Source organism: Henckelia pumila, chromosome 3 (assembly GCF_033568475.1).
Source record: "Henckelia pumila isolate YLH828 chromosome 3, ASM3356847v2, whole genome shotgun sequence".
Lineage (NCBI taxonomy): Eukaryota > Viridiplantae > Streptophyta > Magnoliopsida > Lamiales > Gesneriaceae > Henckelia > Henckelia pumila.
In genome coordinates this window covers 153,790,487-153,810,371 of record NC_133122.1, presented here as the reverse complement: position 1 = coordinate 153,810,371, position 19,885 = coordinate 153,790,487, and the positions used below count along the sequence as shown (strand labels likewise).

At 31.0% G+C, this 19,885-nt stretch overlaps 1 long non-coding RNA gene across 1 annotated transcript; it reads right to left on the bottom strand.

The window, feature by feature from the left end:
• Positions 1-7,322: 7,322 nt before the first annotated feature.
• Positions 7,323-12,048, bottom strand: LOC140886684 (uncharacterized). The gene is made up of 3 exons (XR_012151628.1): positions 11,913-12,048; positions 11,477-11,539; positions 7,323-7,396 (listed from the first exon to the last, which is right to left on the bottom strand). It is a non-coding gene; the product is annotated as an uncharacterized lncRNA (long non-coding RNA).
• Positions 12,049-19,885: the final 7,837 nt, after the last annotated feature.

Below are 19,885 nucleotides of genomic sequence, written 5' to 3'. Positions count from 1 at the left end.
GTGGTCAAATGAACATTAAAATTCGCCGTGGGGAATATTTTCATTGTATTTATTATTATTATGAGGTTTGGGTGGTAGGCTATGATTGTCAATGAGCTGGAAAATTTTAATTGTGGTTTATAATCCTGTATCTATCTATGCACATACTAATGTGTATATATATATATATATAGCGAGAGGGAGACGATATTTTGTGTTTTTTAATTTTACGATTACACACATGAACATGCTGATCACGGATATTATTTTGTTCCGCAGAGATTTTTGTATTAAAAAAAAAAATTCCAAAGAAGCAAAAGATGGTGCAAATTATGGGAGATGAGATCGGACAATGTAAATCAAAATTTGAAGATAATTCAAACCAAAATTTGAGTTAAATGCAGTGAAAATGGTGGAAGTTGAGGTATTCTTGGAATAATTGAAAAAAGCTTTGCCACCGTACCAAATTTGTTAATAAACTCTTTTAACCAGTGTTTTCAAAATCGAATCGGATTGATCGGTATCGAGAACCGGTCACAAATTTGGTCCGGAACATGCTAAAAAATCGTTTTAATAATCAAATCGGTTAAAACCGGCTAAGAACTAATTGAACCGGTCAACAACCAAAAACCTGTTTAACCGATTTTCCTAATTTTTTTATTTTTAATTTTGAAAATTTAATTTGTTTATTTTTAAAACCTTAAATTTAATAGTTTATTATGTATTTACATTATTATTTTGAATGTGTACTTCGTAAAATAGTAATTTAGTAATACTATATTTTTTAAAAAAGTGTATAAATTGATATTTTGAATAAATAATATAGTTATTTAGTTTTCAAACTATGCTAAATATATATATATGAATTTTCAGCTGTCCAACAATGTTTTTCCACTTGGTCCGCGACCACTAAAACCCGGTAGTGGGTTTTAGTGATGCAAAAAAAAAAAAAAAACAAAAACCACTACCGGTTTTTAGTGGTCGCGGACCAAGTGGAAAAACATGATTGAGCAGCTGAGCATTCCATTATATATATATTCAACTGCTATTAATTAATTTAAGGGGATAATGAGTAATAATAGTAAGCTTAATTAATTGTGGTTCATTTGTAGCGACGACTTATTATTACATTATTAGAAAATGCATGACACCATGCTTTATCAATTTTAATAATCTCAGCCGACAATTCAAAAAAAAAAAGAATAAAATAGTGATTGACTCGCATGGGTTGTGTGTAAAGTGTAAATATGTTAGATTCAATAATGGATGATTTAATAAAAAAAAATGAATTCTATTTAAATAGCTAACAATTTGATTATAATCACGATATATCGAATGATTTTCAGATATCAATGTATGAGTGGAAAAATTGGCTATAGCCAATCAATTAATTGATGAGTGTATAGTAAATTTTCGATATATTTCATGATAAATTTCTCTTAGAATTCAAAGATTTATGTAAGGCACTCGGAAATCGTTGTTGGTGTGTACGATGTACAAATCTAAAACATTTCTAGCTATGTCTCTACTTGAAACAAACGGCCAAGTATCTCACACGGAGGAAAGATTTCTTGGGTAAAATATTGATCTTGAGATTAATGGACTATATGCGGGTGAATAAAAATTCTGTGGAAAAATAGTCGAGGCATGAGTTTGACGCTTATTTCCTTAAAACATTAATGTTCTTCCCTGGTGCTTACGACTATTGACAATTATACGCTTCCCAAAATACGACTATCCATTTTAAAATAGTAGTATTACAAATTTTAAAGTCACACAAACTTTGAAATATTTGAAACGTTATGAGTTTGAATTTTAATCATTCAACTAAAAAAATCCAAATCCAAGATTTTATTTTTTGCAAAATTTGGATCTAAGTGTTTTGCTTAAAATTCGAAACAACTCTCAAATTTAAGCGCAAAAAACTTAGAAAATCCAAACCAAGATTTTATATCTTGTAATTCAGATTTTAAGCGCTAAAAGCTTAAAAGTTCGCAGAATAATTAAACAAGAGAGAAGAAAGAAGAGAATAGAAAATTGGTATGTTGAATGCAAATGAGGAGGACCCTATTTATAGATGTTGAAAGATTTTGATGAAAAAACATATATTTTCACAAAATGGTGCAATTCTGAGATTGCATCAATTCATCTACACACAATTTGGAAGAAATTGAGGCGCCTCTTCCAAACACTTGGCCGTGTGAATTAATTGTTTAAATCTAATTTTTCAACACTATAAAATTCGAATTAATATTAATTAATTTTCTCATTCACCCTATTTGATAATCGAGAAATAATTTGTTTACGAATTTTACTCGTGATATAGAATTCGTTTCTTATGTAACTTGTGCGAATTATTTATCGATTTTAAATGAGTACACAACACATTTTTCCAACAATCTTCCCCATGAATGAAAATTGATGCACATGACTATGCTGACTCGACAAATAGCGTTCTAGCGAAAAAATTACTGCATCGGGATAGGTAGCTTTTGGCTTTAAACCTTTCCTAGTGAAACATAATCGGATTTACTTGGCAATTAGTGGACGTGATGCCTTGAACTATTCGTTGTTTTGTGTAAACCAAGACAATTATGCTCACACAATAATCTTTCTAACATTTCATTTGGTTCTCACTGTTGTGTCCATTTCAACCTTGGACACAACTTGGTTCCGCGAGTGCTTTACATATTTGAAGCGGCCACACTTCGCACTTACGTATGTGATCTCCTAAGAGAGTATTCCGCAATACTTTAACATACCAGTTTGTATGTATTAGGAATCATTAAAATTACAGACCTATCCTCATACACTTAGTGCGGACAACAACTGTTATCATAGGAATGGGTAGGAGATTTCTCCAAGATATTTCTCCAATCTCGTAATTTAGTTTTCTCTTTTGAACCTAGATATTGGGATCTCCAGTCAACTAGGTTGGAAACCCACTACAAGATTTAATTTTGAATGAGTGTAGTTCATGATATACATCAAGTTGTCAATTATCCTTGAATATTCCAATTGTGATACATGTTCACCTTTATTTTTGGCAATATGTAGATTTGGATCTACGGATGTTTTGATCAAGTACATGTCATTATCATTTTATTTTTCGAATATTTTCTTCACATAGTGAGATTGCAACAACAAACATCCTTCCAATGTCTTGGTAACTTTAATTCCCAAAATGACATTTACTTCTCTCATATCTTTCATATCAAAATTCTTCATCAAAATTTTCTTAGTAGTTTTGATGATATTAATATTGCTTCTCACAATTAACATATCATCAACATATAGGCATACTAATACATATGCTTTGGGTGTGCCTTTAATGTAAATACATTATCAAACTCGTTAATTTTGAAATCATTTGACAGCATAGTTTTGTCAAATTTATCATGTCATTGTTTTGGTTCTTGTTTAAGCCCATATAAAGATTTAACAAGTCTACACATTTTTTTCTCTTTTCCAGGAACCACGTACCCTTCGAGTTGTTCCATGTATATTTCTTCCTCAGGTTCCCCATTAAAGAATGTCGTTTTTACATTCATTTAATGTATTTCTAGATTATGTAATGCTGCAATCGATATCAATACTCGAATGGATATTATTCTCGTCATTAGCGAGTATGTATCAAAATAATCAAGACCTTTCATTTGTCTATAACCTTTGGCTATCAATCTAGCCTTATATTTTTCAATAGATCCATCAGTCTTGTATTTTTGTTTGAGAATCCATTTGCATCTCAATAGTTTATTTCTCGAAGGAAGATCAACCAATTCCCCCATGTGTGATTTTGCTTAATGGATTCAATCTCATTGTTCATTGTCTCTTTCCAAAAAAGGGCATCGGGACTTGACAGTGCTTAATTGATTGTCCTCATTTCATTTTCCAATATATAGTAGAAAATCAAGACCAAAATATTTACCAGTTTTAACCCTCTTACTATGTCTTAGTTCTTGTGGTTCTTCCAGGATTTCACAACTCGTAGCTTCTAAATCCTTTTTCGAGAACTTATATCTTTCTTTTCTTTACAAGGAAATGTTTCTTCAAAGAAGATGACATTCCTTGATTCAATGATAGTTCCTTCGTGCACATCACTTATTTCAAACTTATGTACCAAAAACCGATATGCACTATTTTATTCACATATCCAATAAATATGCAATCTATGGTTTTTTATCCAATTTTTACTTGCTTTGGTTTTGGTACTTCCACCTTTACCAATCACTCCCACACTTTTAAATATTTGTAGGAAGGTTTGTAGCATTTCCACAACTCGTAAGGAATTACGTCCGTATTCTTGTGTGGTAATTTATTAATAATGTAATTGGATGAAAGGATAGCCTCCCTCCACAAGTTCTGTGGTAATCCGAAACTCAATAACATTGCGTTCATCATTTCTTTAAGGCGCGGTAATTTGATGAATAATACCACATTCGTTGAATTTATCAAATGGTGCTCCATATTCTCCGCCTCTATCAGTACAAACAATTTTTATCTGTTTTCTTAATTGGTTTTCAACCTACTTCGTATAGTGTTTAAAACTTCAAGAGCCTCGTATTTGCTTCGCAGCAAATAGACATAACAATACCTTGTGCAATCATCAATAAAAGTAATGAAATAATTTTTTTCACTTCTAGTTTGCACAAACTTTAAATCACATAAATCGGTGTGAATTAATTCTAGAGGTGACGTGTTTCTTTCCACAGATGAAAACAAGACCTTCGTTAATTTAGCTTCCACACAAATCTCATATTTGTGTTTCTTGTTAACATCAATTGAAGGCAATAAATTTAATTTTACTAGTTTACGTAGTGAATTATAATTTACATGGCACAAACGATCATGCCATAAATCACACGACTCAACCAAGTAAATAGTTCATATCTTTTTATTGCTTTCAATGTTACGAAGTACATTCATCGTGTTTAATTTGAAAATGATTTTTTTCATATAGCCTTTTCCTACAAACATATCATTCTTAGATAGTACAAACTTGTTAGAATGAAACAATAGTCTAAATCCAGCTTTGACAAGTGTTGATCCAGATACAAGGTTCTTTCGAATGTCCAGAACATGCAATACATCAATAAGAGTTAGTTCTTTGCCGCATGTCAACTTAAGCACCACTTCACCTAGAACTACGATTTTTGATGTAGTGGAATTATCAATGAAGAGTTCACGTTCACTAATCGGGGTGTGAGTAGAGAGCATCTATTTTTCGGCACATACATGTATTGCTTCTCCAGTATCAATAAACCACTTTTTTGAATTATCCACTAGATTGACTACAAACACAACCGCAGACAACATCATATCAGACATGTTATTTGACAATTTATCATCTTCGGTGATGTTCACTTGGTCCGTTAATTTATTTCGATTACCTTTGTTTTCTCACCAATCTCGTGCCAAATGGTTGTGTTTGCCACAATTGTAACAATTTTCCTTGAACTTTTGACTTTTCCCTTCTTTGGACCATTTCCTTGCTGTTTTTTCCTTTTGCTAGTATTTTGTTCCGCCAAATTTTCCCCCACCTCAATCCTTGTTCCGGCCTTTTTTCGGATGCTTTGTTGTCTTCCTCTATTCGTAGGTGCACGATCAAGTCTTCAAGACCCATCTCTTTGCGTTTATGCTTGATATAATTCTTAAAATCTTTCTACATAGGAGACAACTTTTCGATCATGGCCGCCACTTGGAATGAGTCACTAAGAGTCATTCATTCCGCATGAATTTCTTGCAAGATTACTTGTAATTCTTGCACTTGAGCCACAACTGTTTTGGATTCAGTCATTTTGAAATCCAAGATTCGTTCGATTATGAATTTCTTCAAGCCGGCATCCTCAGATCTATATTTTTTCTCAAATGACTCCCATATCTCTTTTGCAGTTTTCACTTGACTATACACATTGTAGAGTGCATTGTTAAGTCCATTCAAGAGATAGTTTTTGTATAGAAAGTCGCTATGATTCCATGCATCAAGAGCAGCCCTCTTTTGAGGATCTTGTTCTCTTTCGTCAATAGTATGCAGGTCTTCGTTAAGAAATCTTGCCAGACTGATGGTAGTCAAGTAAAAAAGCATCTTTTGTTGCCACCGGTTGAAATCAGACCCATTGATTTTTTCGGGTTTTCTCCATGATGAATAGTAGGGGTATTGTAGTTGTAGAGGCTATTTTGGTTCAAATAATGTTTTAAGATTTCTGAGTAAAATAGTGATCTTGGCATTAATGGACTATATGCGGGTGAAAAAATGGCTATGGAAAAATATTCGAGACAAGAATTTGACTTTTTTTTTCCTTAAAATGGTATTGCCCCGTCTTGGTGCTTTCGGCTATTGGCAATAACTTCCCAAGATACAACGAATATCGACTTTAAAATAATAGCACTACAAATTTTGAATTCACACGAACTTTGAAATATTTGGAACGCTATGAATTCGAATTTTAATCGTTCAACTTAAAAATCCAAATCGAAGATTTTATGTATTGCAAAATTTGAATTTAAATGTTTTGCTTAAAATTCGAAACAACTCTCGAATTTAATTCTAATGCTTGAATTTAAGCGCAAAAAATTTAGAAAATTCGAACCAAGATTTTATATCTTGTAATTCAGATTTTAAATGCTAAAAGCTTAAAAATTCGCAGAAAAATTAAACAAGAGAGAAGAAAAAAAAGAATAGAAAATTGATATATTGAATGCAAATGAAGAAGAACCTATATAGATGTTAAAAGACTTTGATGAAAAGATATATATCTTTACAAAATTACTCAATATTTGAGATTATACCGATTCATCTACACACAGGCTGTCCACCTACTGTGCTCATCTAATGGGAAAAATGAGGGATATAGACTGTGGGGACCCGTGTTGCTAATCTTATCTTGGGGCAATTTATGATTAAACACCATACGTAAATAATATTTCAATGTAAGTCAATTAATTAATAAAAGATTTTTTTATAAATGTCTCGCGCGTGCGCGAAGGCAGCATTCCAGCAACATCGCTGGTCGCCCGCGCTCGCGCGAAGCTCTCGCCCGCGCGCGAGGCAAATAACCAGCGACCCCTAGATGTATCTCGCTCGAGCGAGGTCTTCCCAGCCAGAAAAATACGGAACTTACCTCTTATGCTTTCCATTTCATTTTTAATATATCATGAAATGTCAATCATGATTTTCTCATATAATCTTATCAAGCTTCTAATCCAAACATATGTATTCATACATTAACATCGTGTTCTAGAATACACAATATGTACCAATCTAAAGAGTGACGAATATCAAACATATATACAAAATATCTTGTTTTCTAACATGTTTGATAAAATATCTAATACATCAACTGCTAAACCCGAATCATCACATGCTAATACTCTATCTCGATCTATTCCTGTCGCTTCTGACCAGCTCCTGCCCCACCTATTGCCATGCACACATACAAAACAAAGCAATAGCCGAATAATTTCGATGAGAAATATAATTCCCAGTATAAACGATATGAAATGCTATAAAGCTAAACAAAAATACAATGCATGTTCCAAAGGAAAGGATATCAAGTCTGATACAAAGAATTCTTGGTTCTTGGGATCTCGGAGAATAAAATCTTCAACTAAACACCGACTCTCCCTCTCGAGGTGGCGTCGAACATCTTAAATCCCCTGACTTTGGTACAATCATAGTAAGTCATCTAGCTCTAGGATTAAATCTGTAACGATCCACGTCCTTCCACCGCATCCCTCCCCAGCCTATAGCATGGGCTCGGACCGCATGGTTCGACGGGCATCGCACTCATGACCTCCCCACTCCTGGCAGTGGATTTTTTTCCCTCCACAGGGATTGAACCTTGCACCTCCAGGCTTAAGTACAAGTTCTTATCATCCCTGGTACCATTGAGCCCAGGTATCCCGGCCTCCAACCACATCACTTTCCACCTTCACTTCAACTTCCATAAAAATATTTTTCATAACATGCTCTTAAACTTATCATGAAAATTCTTAATGATGCATGAACTTAAAATTCTCATTTATTTCTTTATGTCATAAAAATTTGCCCGTAAATATATATTTAATTTATTTTCTTAAAAATCATACTTATATAACTAATAAAATACATGCATGAATTAAATATATATTTACGGACCCTTTTTATTTTCCATGGACTTGTTCGAGGTGCTGACCACTTAACTTAAACCCATAAATTTCTAGACTGACTCAAAAACAAAAAAGCCCAACCTGACCTGGCCCATTAAATTTCATGGGCCCCCAGGCCCATGAAAAACTAATGGGCTCACTTAAAACATAATTTAGGTCAATCAACGTATTAACTTAATGTTGAGCAGCAAAATAGTTTTATGATGGGAATTGAAGTAATGTGACAGCACAGAGGTGGCTATCCACTATTTATGTTAAGAGGTAGTTTACTACCAGCATAGAGGTGATTTATCACCGCCACGTACGTTGGTTCAGGAGACTGATCAGTCGGCACAGATTTAGTCACACTTACTGATAGGACCATAGACTGTTTCAAAATATCATGCTCAACTATGTTAAGTATGCTTATGATGTCAAGTTATACTTATGTTCAAGAATCAGATCAGTGATGTTTATGGCAGGATGATGAAATATTTTATTCATGCATACATGTTCATGTATTATGTATATGTATTAGTATGATTATGTGATGCATTACTTTAACCCTTATTATAAAGGATTCGACATGTTGAGCCTCTAGGCTCACTACGCTTATATGGTGCAGATGAGCATGATGATTCATATGTAGCTCCTACTGATGGTGAGGACGTATGAGCTCGCCGACATTGGACCCACCCCGTGACCGCCGCATTGAGTCTTAGCATGTTTGGGTTACTTTCGAGAATTTATAAAACATGTTTCGTATTATCAGTTTCCAGTGTTTGAGACATATATTTTTATTATTTTTACGCATTCGAGGTTTATGAATTTTTTTTTCTTAGATATTATCATTATTTTTATTTAGCATGACGTAAGATTTTCAGTGGATTAATGTTTATTATTTACTTAAGCTTTTGTTTTAAGAATTTTATTTATTACTAGTATTTTTAATGTTTATACATATATGTATGGAAATATATGTATAGTTTTTATTTTTTTAAAAAAAATGTTTTTTCGCATTTTATTAGTAGTTGACGTTTCATTTGGTATCAGAGCGCGGTTTTTGGAGGGTGTCTATCTGCCACGTGAAGCTCAGAAATTCCACTACCGGTCTGTAAGTTTTAAATATTTTATTATGATTTATCAGGAGCATATATTATGACTTAAGACTTTATGTTAGCAAAGTTTTAAAATACTTAGTTATGCATTGCGATTTACGTGAAGAATGTCTGGTGATGCAGTATGCCCCAAGACATGTTATACGACAGGTTGACGACAAGAAATTTCGAATTTGGGAATTTGGTTTTATTTTGTTGAAACTAAGTTTGATATTTATGATATATGGGTTGTCACTTGAATTTTTGTAGTAACTTATTGATTTTAAGTTAGAATGATTTTATTGGAAAGTTATTGGGTTTGTGATGGTAAGAGGTAGCGGGCCCTATCTAGGAAGTTTTTATGAAGGTATAGCGGAAGATAAAACAATAAAGGTAAATTCCGATAAGAGGTATTAAGCTTATGTGATAGCAATAGAATTATTGCTTGAGGCGAGGGTAGGATTCCTCGCAAGAATGATTAATCGAGGGTTGTATCATTTTCTTCTTTGGTGAATTTAAAATGTTACTTTATAGAGGCTAGTATATATTTTTGGGAATTAAGTCCGCAAGTGTCAAATTATGCTAGTTGGGTTCACAGATATCATATTATCATTCATTTAACTATTAAGGTTTTTCCTTTGACGAAGAAGTCATGATTTTCTTGGAGATGACACTTGTACCATAAGGTTATAGTTTGATGGTTTGGGTTTTAAGTTTGTACTCTTAATTATATGAGGTATAAATTGATGATAAGTATGTTTTGTATTAGGTTCTTGAATCTTTGAGAATAAAAATAATCATGGAGTTAGTTTGATAAAGAATTGGATAATCTTTGATAAGACTTAAGGGTTCGCATGGTTGGTGTTACCAAGTAAGCTATTTTGGATTTGACGTTCAAGTCACTACGTTTAAATAAATAGATTTGGTAACTTGTCAGCCTGACTTATAGATGTTGTGTTGACCAAATGATGAAGGTGTAAATTTTTTATAGGCTTGTGTAATTGGTCAGGTGTGGCATAACACAATTGTTATAAATTTTGGTTTCGATGTCAAGTATAATATAAGCTTTAGATATGGCCTAAGAGTTGATGATATATATATATATTGGAGTGAGTTCTTTTGTTAAGAGTTGAGTCGTTTGAGAATTTGGGTTGTTGGTTCTATGCATGTATGGGTATTTGAAGCACTTGGAATAATCACGAGTCAGCGTAACGACTTGATATTATAACTGTTATCTCGATACTTTCGTTTTACGTTGGGGTTAATTGTATATAAGTATTTGTATTGATGTTTTTTCAATATCCTTGGGTTGTATAAATTTGAATTACGGGGTCATGTTATAAGAATGTCTCCACCAAGATTTTTGTGATGCATGAGCAAAAAGGTACTAGTTGTGTTTTGACTGTACATGGGACCAACATGTACCACTTGTGAGCGGATTATTCAGTTTATTAGGTAATTGACTTAGAATTTTGATTTTGAGGAGTTTAGGTTCCATGGACTATAAGTAGAGGCAACTAGGAAATGATATGAAATTAACTACTGATTGTTATATGATTACGCTTATGCATAAAAGGGCGCCCTTTTATGTAACGACCCACGTCCTTCCACCGCATCCCTCCCCAGCCTATAGCATGGGCTCGGACCGCATGGTTTGACGGGCATCACACTCAGCTCAATGGTACCAGGAATCATAAAACTTTGTACTTAAGTCTGGAGGTACAAGGTTCGATTCCTGGGGAGGGCAAAAACCCACTGCCAGGAGTGGGGAGGTCATGAGTGCAATGCCCATCGAACCATGCGGTCCGAGCCCATACTATAGGCTGGGGAGGGATGCGGTGGAAGGACGTGGGTCGTTACAAAATCTATATCCCTGGCCACTTACTACAACACCAAACGTCAATTGAAATCTAGGCCGTCAGGCCCTTTATGTGTCTTGGTTTTTGGTTCAATATGAATGCATAAACGACTAATGCATTAAGCTATAATCCATATAAAATAAACCAAAACCAAAACATATAACACATGCTAGACAAACAAGTGCACATTATACATACAAACAAGCAAAATCAACTAAGCATACAGGTATGTGATTTAGGTAATTCGAGAATTGTATCTATCTCGAATATTCTATCCCGTCATGGTTGTATCGATTTATACCTTTCAATGTCGAGTATGAAAGTAATTCAAATCTAAAAACATAACATCAAGAACATATCTTAAAATCTGCTCAACTTTCCAACTCAATTCTTCAAAAGAAAATGGTTTCAAACCTTGTTCTTGTCTATTCCGATGTCGCCGCTAAATTCTCGAACTCGAAACACCATAAGAACAAGCTGAAATATATGATAACAAACCACCATATCAGCCTTTAATCTTATACATTTCTCAGCTGCAAGAACACTAAACAAAATCATGATAATTTCTTGAACCGGCGGCGTAACGGTACAAAATCGGTAACCGACACAATAACCAAATCAATTCTAACATCGAACCAACTTCATATCAGCTAAAATATATCACAAAACCAGCAAATCTGAATTAGAAAAGGTTCGAACATAGCTGGAACCTCAAACAATTACATATGACATTAGTTCTTCGATCCGACGTCAACACACATTCAATATCATCTCAAGATCACATATAAGCAACCAAATCTGATCCTCAACACTAGAATTTCGAAATATGCTGATTCATGGAGATAATTACATCAAATTGTAGCTCGTGGAGAGAGGATCGCAACGCTATGTCCGGCTTTGAAATCGGACGACCGAATCTTGAGATAATGAAGATTTAAGATAGAAATATGACTTGAGGTCTTCTTTCCCTCTTCTCTCGATTTTTGTTGCTGCAAATCTGATGAATTTGATGCATATACACGTTCAAACCCATAAAGAAGCCATGTGTCTTCCACTAAATCTGAAAATTGCATTTTAGCACCTCAAATTTTCACTATTTGTAAATCAGTCCCCGAAAAAGCTATTTAATTCAATTTCAATCCTAATTAATTTAAGAACATTAGAATTTAATTCCAAACTCTAAATATTCACAAATTAAATAATCTCGAATTAAAATTAAATAATCCCGGGCCTTAAATATACTAAGTTTTGTTTTTAATTCAATAGATAGACCTCTGAATAAAATATATTATTTTCTCTCTCCAAATTTTCTCATATTCTTTATTTTATTTTATTTTCTTTTTCCTACCCAGCCCAAGTGAGGGCTGGGTCGACCCAGGCGGTCGACCGCTTGGGTGGACCATGGCTGGGTCAACCGCTTGGTCGGCGATCATGGTCGACCGAGGTCGACCATGGGTTGGGTCGACCCAGGCGGTCGACCGCTTGGGTGGACCATGGCTGGGTCGACCGCTTGGTCAGCGGTCGACAATGGTCGACCATGGGCTGGGTCGACCCAGGCGATCGACCGCTTGGGTGGACCATGACTGGGTCGACCGCTTGGTTGGCAGTCAACAATGGTCGACCATGGTCGACCGAGGGAGGATGGACGTTCCACATAATTGATTTTTTTTCCAAAAAAAAAAACCAAACTACCCTTAATGAGACCCTTTGACTGAATTAAAAAATCAAGAGTTCCTTTTATTGAATTAAAAACAAGACCAGACCTATATATTTAAATGCCCCCATCTAATGTGCCCACCATGAGGTGTCACTCAACTATTAGATGATATATATATATATATATATATATATATATATATGAGCATTGATATTTATACTTTATTTTTTGTTAAATGCATTTCATCTTTAATTTTTATATATGACATAAATTGACAATGATATCATTTTCTTCATTATTCTATTTCAAGTATATATATATATATATATATATATATATATATATATATATATATATATATTAATGATGAAATTGATTAATTTCTGAAAGCTAAATGCAATTAATATATGTTCCACGTTTAAAAATTAAATTTTTTTAATCATTTACCATAATTTTCTATCATGTATACATAAAAACCTAAATTGAAATAAATTAATTTTAATATTATATAATATTTTTCATATTTTGTCTCAAATCTTTAGCAGGTTTTACAAATTCTTAATATTTATTTTCAGAAATACTTTAAATATTGCGGTGTAAAAATTTTGGAATAAAATACGAATTTAAATAAAACTTAAAATTATTTTTTTATTTTAAATTAATTTTATTCGTTTTTACAAAATGTCTAAAGGTAAATTGTATACTTTTAATAAAATATATTGTGAACATTATTCATTTGACGTAGCTATTTTTATTGTGAAAAAAATATGCAAACAAATATATTAACTATTTGTATAAATTTTTATTTTAGTTTTAAAATATAAATATCTTTTACTTGAAAATTTAAATATTTTATATTTATAATAAAAATATCATATGAAATAAGATATTAAAATATGAGAATGAAATATCACTTGGTTGAAAATTTTAAAACAAGAAAAATATTAAAATTAAAAAAGTAACAAATCGGTAAAAAGTAACCGACAAATACAAAAGTAAAGATAATTTAAGGTAATGAATTATATTTATAGTATTGTTTTCTAAATTTTTATGTATTTTTATATATTTAATGTTGTAAGTAATTTATTTTAAGAATTAAGATCATCATTAATAAATTTACTCAAAATAGAAAAATCAATAAAAGAGTATCATTGTCAATATATACTATAAAAATTAAAGGTGGAGTGTATTTAACAAAAATTAGAGTGTAAATATCAGTGACATCACTCCTCATATTATAATATATCAATCCTCATATTATAATATATCATATATATATAAATATATCTTCCCTTCTAATTTCATAAAAATTGAATTAATATCAATTAATTTTCTCATTCATCCTATTTGATAATCGAAAATAGTTTTTTTACAAATTCTACTCGCGATATAAAATTTGTTCCTTACGCAACTTTTTCGAATTATTTATCGATTCTAATTGAATACACTTTCCAACAAGATTTAGTGCTTTATTAGAAAAAGAGTTACCTTGCTACTCTAGCATCGATCTGAAAGGCCTTTCGTTGCCAGGACTTTATCTTATTTGGTATCCTTCAAATAAATAATTAATAATGACGGTTATTTATCTATACTATTCTATAAATTTGAGGGGTTGGTACTTTGGTATGATCTACCCATTTATTTGTTGCCTTTTATTATATATTTAATTACAAAAATTTCTTTTTTATCCATTGATAACTAATTATTTACGGAAATGCCACTTTCACTATATTTTTTTGGCTTCTTATGGATATTTATTTACAATAATGTCATTTTTTTTATTTCACAGTCTATTATTTTTATTTTCAGTTAAAAAAATGAACAGTACGCAACGTGTGTGTTCCAGTACTAGTACAATATTAAACATGAGGGAGACTTTGATACGTTGGTATGACATCCCTCATGTTTTTTGTCCTTTGATGGCTATTTAATTATATAAATATCACTTTCACTATAATTTTTTTGTCCTTTTATGTATATTAATGTATTTACAAAAATATCAGTTCTTTTATTTCATTATTTATTATTATTATTATTTTTTTAGTTAAAAAAATAAACAATAGAAAGGACATATAATGTACGTCCGAGTACTAGTATATATAATATATGTAGCTAATTCTCGCAATTGGCTTGCCTCAAGCCATACATTTGTGGTTATTGGTGCTCGCACATCGTCTTTCCATTATCCAGATAGTGCCTTAAAGCATTATTTATCTTGTATACTTTAGTAATCGTCAGTGCTTCATATTTTGTAATTAGATTATTTTTAAGACTTTACTTAGAATAAAGACAAATTATTTTAATTTATTTCCTTATTTCGAAATGAGAACTATATAATAGTTAATAAAAATAGTTGCATGCATAAATTTGTACATTAGCCACAACTCTCCAAGTCAAATTTCATGTACGTCCCATAATATACTCGATGCAACTCGAATTCACAATCTTTCTTTGTATTTATGTATTTATGTTTTATTTTCCAAAATATTGATTTCATTTTTATTTTTATTATTTGCTAGCCATCACAATTATTATAAGTATATTTTTTTTTGTGACGAAATTTTTGAAAATAAAATTTTTTGATTTCAGCTCTCAAATAAAATTCATAATCATCGAGTGAATTATTATGAGTAATCTAACAATGCTATGGTATGGTGCAAGATGTATATACTTGATACTTCTATATATAAGTTAATGAGGGACGTAGAATTCAGAGAGGGTGAAATTGGTCAAGTCTTCAAGTGTGCGAAACTTAAATTTGAGGGCATGAACCATTAAAATTGAATTTTTAAAAATATATAATGTAAAATGTTTTTTTTTCCTTCCAGAGAAAGCAAGCATTTCTTCGCATGACCTGTTCTACATTTCTCACAAATAAATAGACTTAATTTATAGTATATATATAACTTTATTAACAATCGGAAACCATTAAAATGCAAAGGACGCTTTTGCTATAAACTAAAATTAAATGTACAAAAAATTAGACCCAATACCAAATAAAAAAAGGGGGATGGGTTTCATGACTTGTGACTCAGCCTCCATCACAAATAAATCTTGTTATTATTAGTATTATTAATTTTTTTTATATAGAAACAACACATCAACTAAAATCAGAGTTCCCATCATACCCAATTTTTTAAAAACAATATGTAATAAATTTAATTGAATGAAATGAAAATAACATATTGTTTAGTGATTGATTTAGTACAAAAGTTTCATAAAAATGAAACTTTCTAAGATCAATAATGATACTGTTCAAAACAATATTATTGAAGAATATGATATTCCTAATAATTTGGAATTATTGAACAAATGAACTATTCCTAAAGTAGAACCAAAATTGGTTTATAAATTAAAAACTTTTGAACGATTAGGTTTAAAGCAAGTAGTAAAAACTACTGAAGAATCTATTCCTCTTCATAGAAATGAGATGGTAATTAGTTTATTAAACAAAAAGGATATTTTACCTTTTCAAAAAACTCATAAGTTTTTACATATAGGTTTAGTGCAAATTGCTTTTAAACCTCTTACTTTAGAAGGACTACCAGAAAGCTTTTTAGCAGCTTTACGTGATGGTAGAAATTTGAATTGGAAACAATCCCTTATGGGAATAATTCAGTCTAGTCTGGCTCATGGACCAGTCTATTTTGATGTTTATCCAAATCTCTCTTTATCTTTATCTGATATAAATATTCTTGATGCTTTGACATTAAATGTTAAAACTCATGGTTATAATTATATTCCTGGAACAGAAGTTATATGTATCTGTTATAGAATATATTTTAAACCTTTATTTACTTTAAATCCTATGTGTAAAAGAGTAGATAAAGATTTGAATGAAACAATTCTTATAAAGACAAATTTTAGTAGATCTAAAATCACTACTCGTAGATCTATCAAATGGAAAGAAATTATATTTCCTGAAAATTGAAAAATTGAACAAGCTGTTCCTAGAAATCCTATTATAAATAGTGATTTACAAAATATTGTTCAAAATAATGAAGGATCTGTAGAAATACAGTTTCATAATGAACAAAGAAGATTATTGCCTTCCTCTGCTAGATCACTTTCCAGAACGAGATCTATGTATTCTCATATTTCTCCTGTAGACTATATGATTGATATACCTCAATCATCCAGAGCATCCACTTCTCAAATAAGAGAAGACTATGGATCTCAATCTTCTAAAGAGGATGTAGTTGATGAATTAATTATCAACAAAAATAATATTGTTCATGGTATTCATAATGTTCAAAACATTAGAGACACAGATACAATATCAGAAATAAATTTTATATAGTTGTTTTTATGGATAGTACGCCCAAACTTGATTTTTCTAAAGGATTTTTTTCTAGGCAAAAGATTAATTCTGAATTTTATCTTCCAAAATGGAATCTTTTTAGAAATTGGTATTTTCAAAGTTTTTCTGAAAAAGAATATGATATCATAAGATATGAATTCTATTCTTTCTGCGAAAAGCATAATAAATTAATTCCTTTTGTTCCTTGGTTTATTAGAACTTATGTGATTGATTATATCAATGTTATTGAAAGAACTTATAAACTTTCTTCTGGTTCTATACAAAAATCTTTGTATCCTCCTCAGCAATCTTTTCAAATTGAAAAGAATAATAAAATTTTAAGTTTTTCTTCTTTCTCTAAATTGTTTGAGAATGATGCTTTGCAGGTTACTGTTAAACATATTAACCAAATTTTGGAAAAACAAAATTACACTAATCTTTATTTGACAATTTTAGGAGAAGAAATTACTTCTTTACATAATAGAATTGAAATGATTATTTCTGCTATAATTCAGATTAAACCAGATGTTCATATACAATAGAAGGAAGAGACCAACATTGTCTCCATAGCTTCTTCTTCTATTCAGCCTCCTCCTGATATCAAAGATTTTAAAATAAAATCTTCCATGTCAGAATTAGAAAAATTCATAGAAGAAAAATTTAAAAATTTTAATGTTTCCACTTTAGATGGCAAAATGGATGATAATTCTTCTATCTCAGATAATGAAATAAATAAATTAAAATGGGCTGATAGACCTACTCATAATAAATATTATTATAGTAGACCTACTCCTATGGATGTTCTTAATGAAGAACAAGAATATATTATTTCTAATAATTATAATAGGAAAAGCATTTATGAATGGAATATTGATGGTTTTGCAGATAAGCATATTTATAATATTGCTCACCGTATGCTTATGTATAGCACTGTTTGTAAGAATAATGGTAATACTGATAAAAATATTGCTAAAATGCTTACAGCAGGCTTTACTGGCCAACTTAAAGGTTGGTGGGATAATTATTTATCTCAAACTCATATAGATGAAATTTTAGGAACTATAAAAATTGAGAATAATATTCCCACTGAGTAAAGCCTGCTGTAAGTTGGCCAGTAAAGCCTGCTGTAAGCATTTTAGCAATATTTTTATCAGTATTACCATTATTCTTACAAACAGTGCTATACATAAGCATACGGTGAGCAATATTATAAATATGCTTATCTGCAAAACCATCAATATTCCATTCATAAATGCTTTTCCCATTATAATTATTAGAAATAATATATTCTTGTTCTTCATTAAGAACATCCATAGGAGTAGGTCTACTATAATAATATTTATTATGAGTAGGTCTATCAGCCCATTTTAATTTATTTATTTCATTATCTGAGATAGAAGAATTATCATCCATTTTGCCATCTAAAGTGGAAACATTAAAATTTTTAAATTTTTCTTCTATGAATTTTTCTAATTCTGACATGGAAGATTTTATTTTAAAATCTTTGATATCAGGAGGAGGCTGAATAGAAGAAGAAGCTATGGAGACAATGTTGGTCTCTTCCTTCTATTGTATATGAACATCTGGTTTAATCTGAATTATAGCAGAAATAATCATTTCAATTCTATTATGTAAAGAAGTAATTTCTTCTCCTAAAATTGTCAAATAAAGATTAGTGTAATTTTGTTTTTCCAAAATTTGGTTAATATGTTTAACAGTAACCTGCAAAGCATCATTCTCAAACAATTTAGAGAAAAAAGAAAAACTTAAAATTTTATTATTCTTTTCAATTTGAAAAGATTGCTGAGGAGGATACAAAGATTTTTGTATAGAACCAGAAGAAAGTTTATAAGTTCTTTCAATAACATTGATATAATCAATCACATAAGTTCTAATAAACCAAGGAACAAAAGGAATTAATTTATTATGCTTTTCGCAGAAAGAATATAATTCATATCTTATGATATCATATTCTTTTTCAGAAAAACTTTGAAAATACCAATTTCTAAAAAGATTCCATTTTGGAAGATAAAATTCAGAATTAATCTTTTGCCTAGAAAAAAATCCTTTAGAAAAATCAAGTTTGGGCGTACTATCCATAAAAACAACTATATAAAATTTATTTCTGATATTGTATCTGTGTCTCTAATGTTTTGAACATTATGAATACCATGAACAATATTATTTTTGTTGATAATTAATTCATCAACTACATCCTCTTTAGAAGATTGAGATCCATAGTCTTCTCTTATTTGAGAAGTGGATGCTCTGGATGATTGAGGTATATCAATCATATAGTCTACAGGAGAAATATGAGAATACATAGATCTCGTTCTGGAAAGTGATCTAGCAGAGGAAGGCAATAATCTTCTTTGTTCATTATGAAACTGTATTTTTATAGATCCTTCATTATCTTGAACAATATTTTGTAAATCACTATTTATAATAGGATTTCTAGGAACAGCTTGTTCAATTTTCCAATTTTCAGGAAATATAATTTCTTCCCATTTGATAGATCTACGAGTAGTGATTTTAGATCTACTTTTTGTCTCTATAAGAATTGTTTCATTCAAATCTTTATCTACTCTTTTACACATAGGATTTAAAGTAAATAAAGGTTTAAAATATATTCTATAACAGATACATATAACTTCTGTTCCAGGAATATAATTATAACCATGAGTTTTAACATTTAATGTCAAAGCATCAAGAATATTTATATCAGATAAAGATAAAGAGAGATTTGGATAAACATCAAAATAGACTGGTCCATGAGCCAGACTAGACTGAATTATTCCCATAAGGGATTGTTTCCAATTCAAATTTCTACCATCACGTAAAGCTGCTAAAAAGCTTTCTGGTAGTC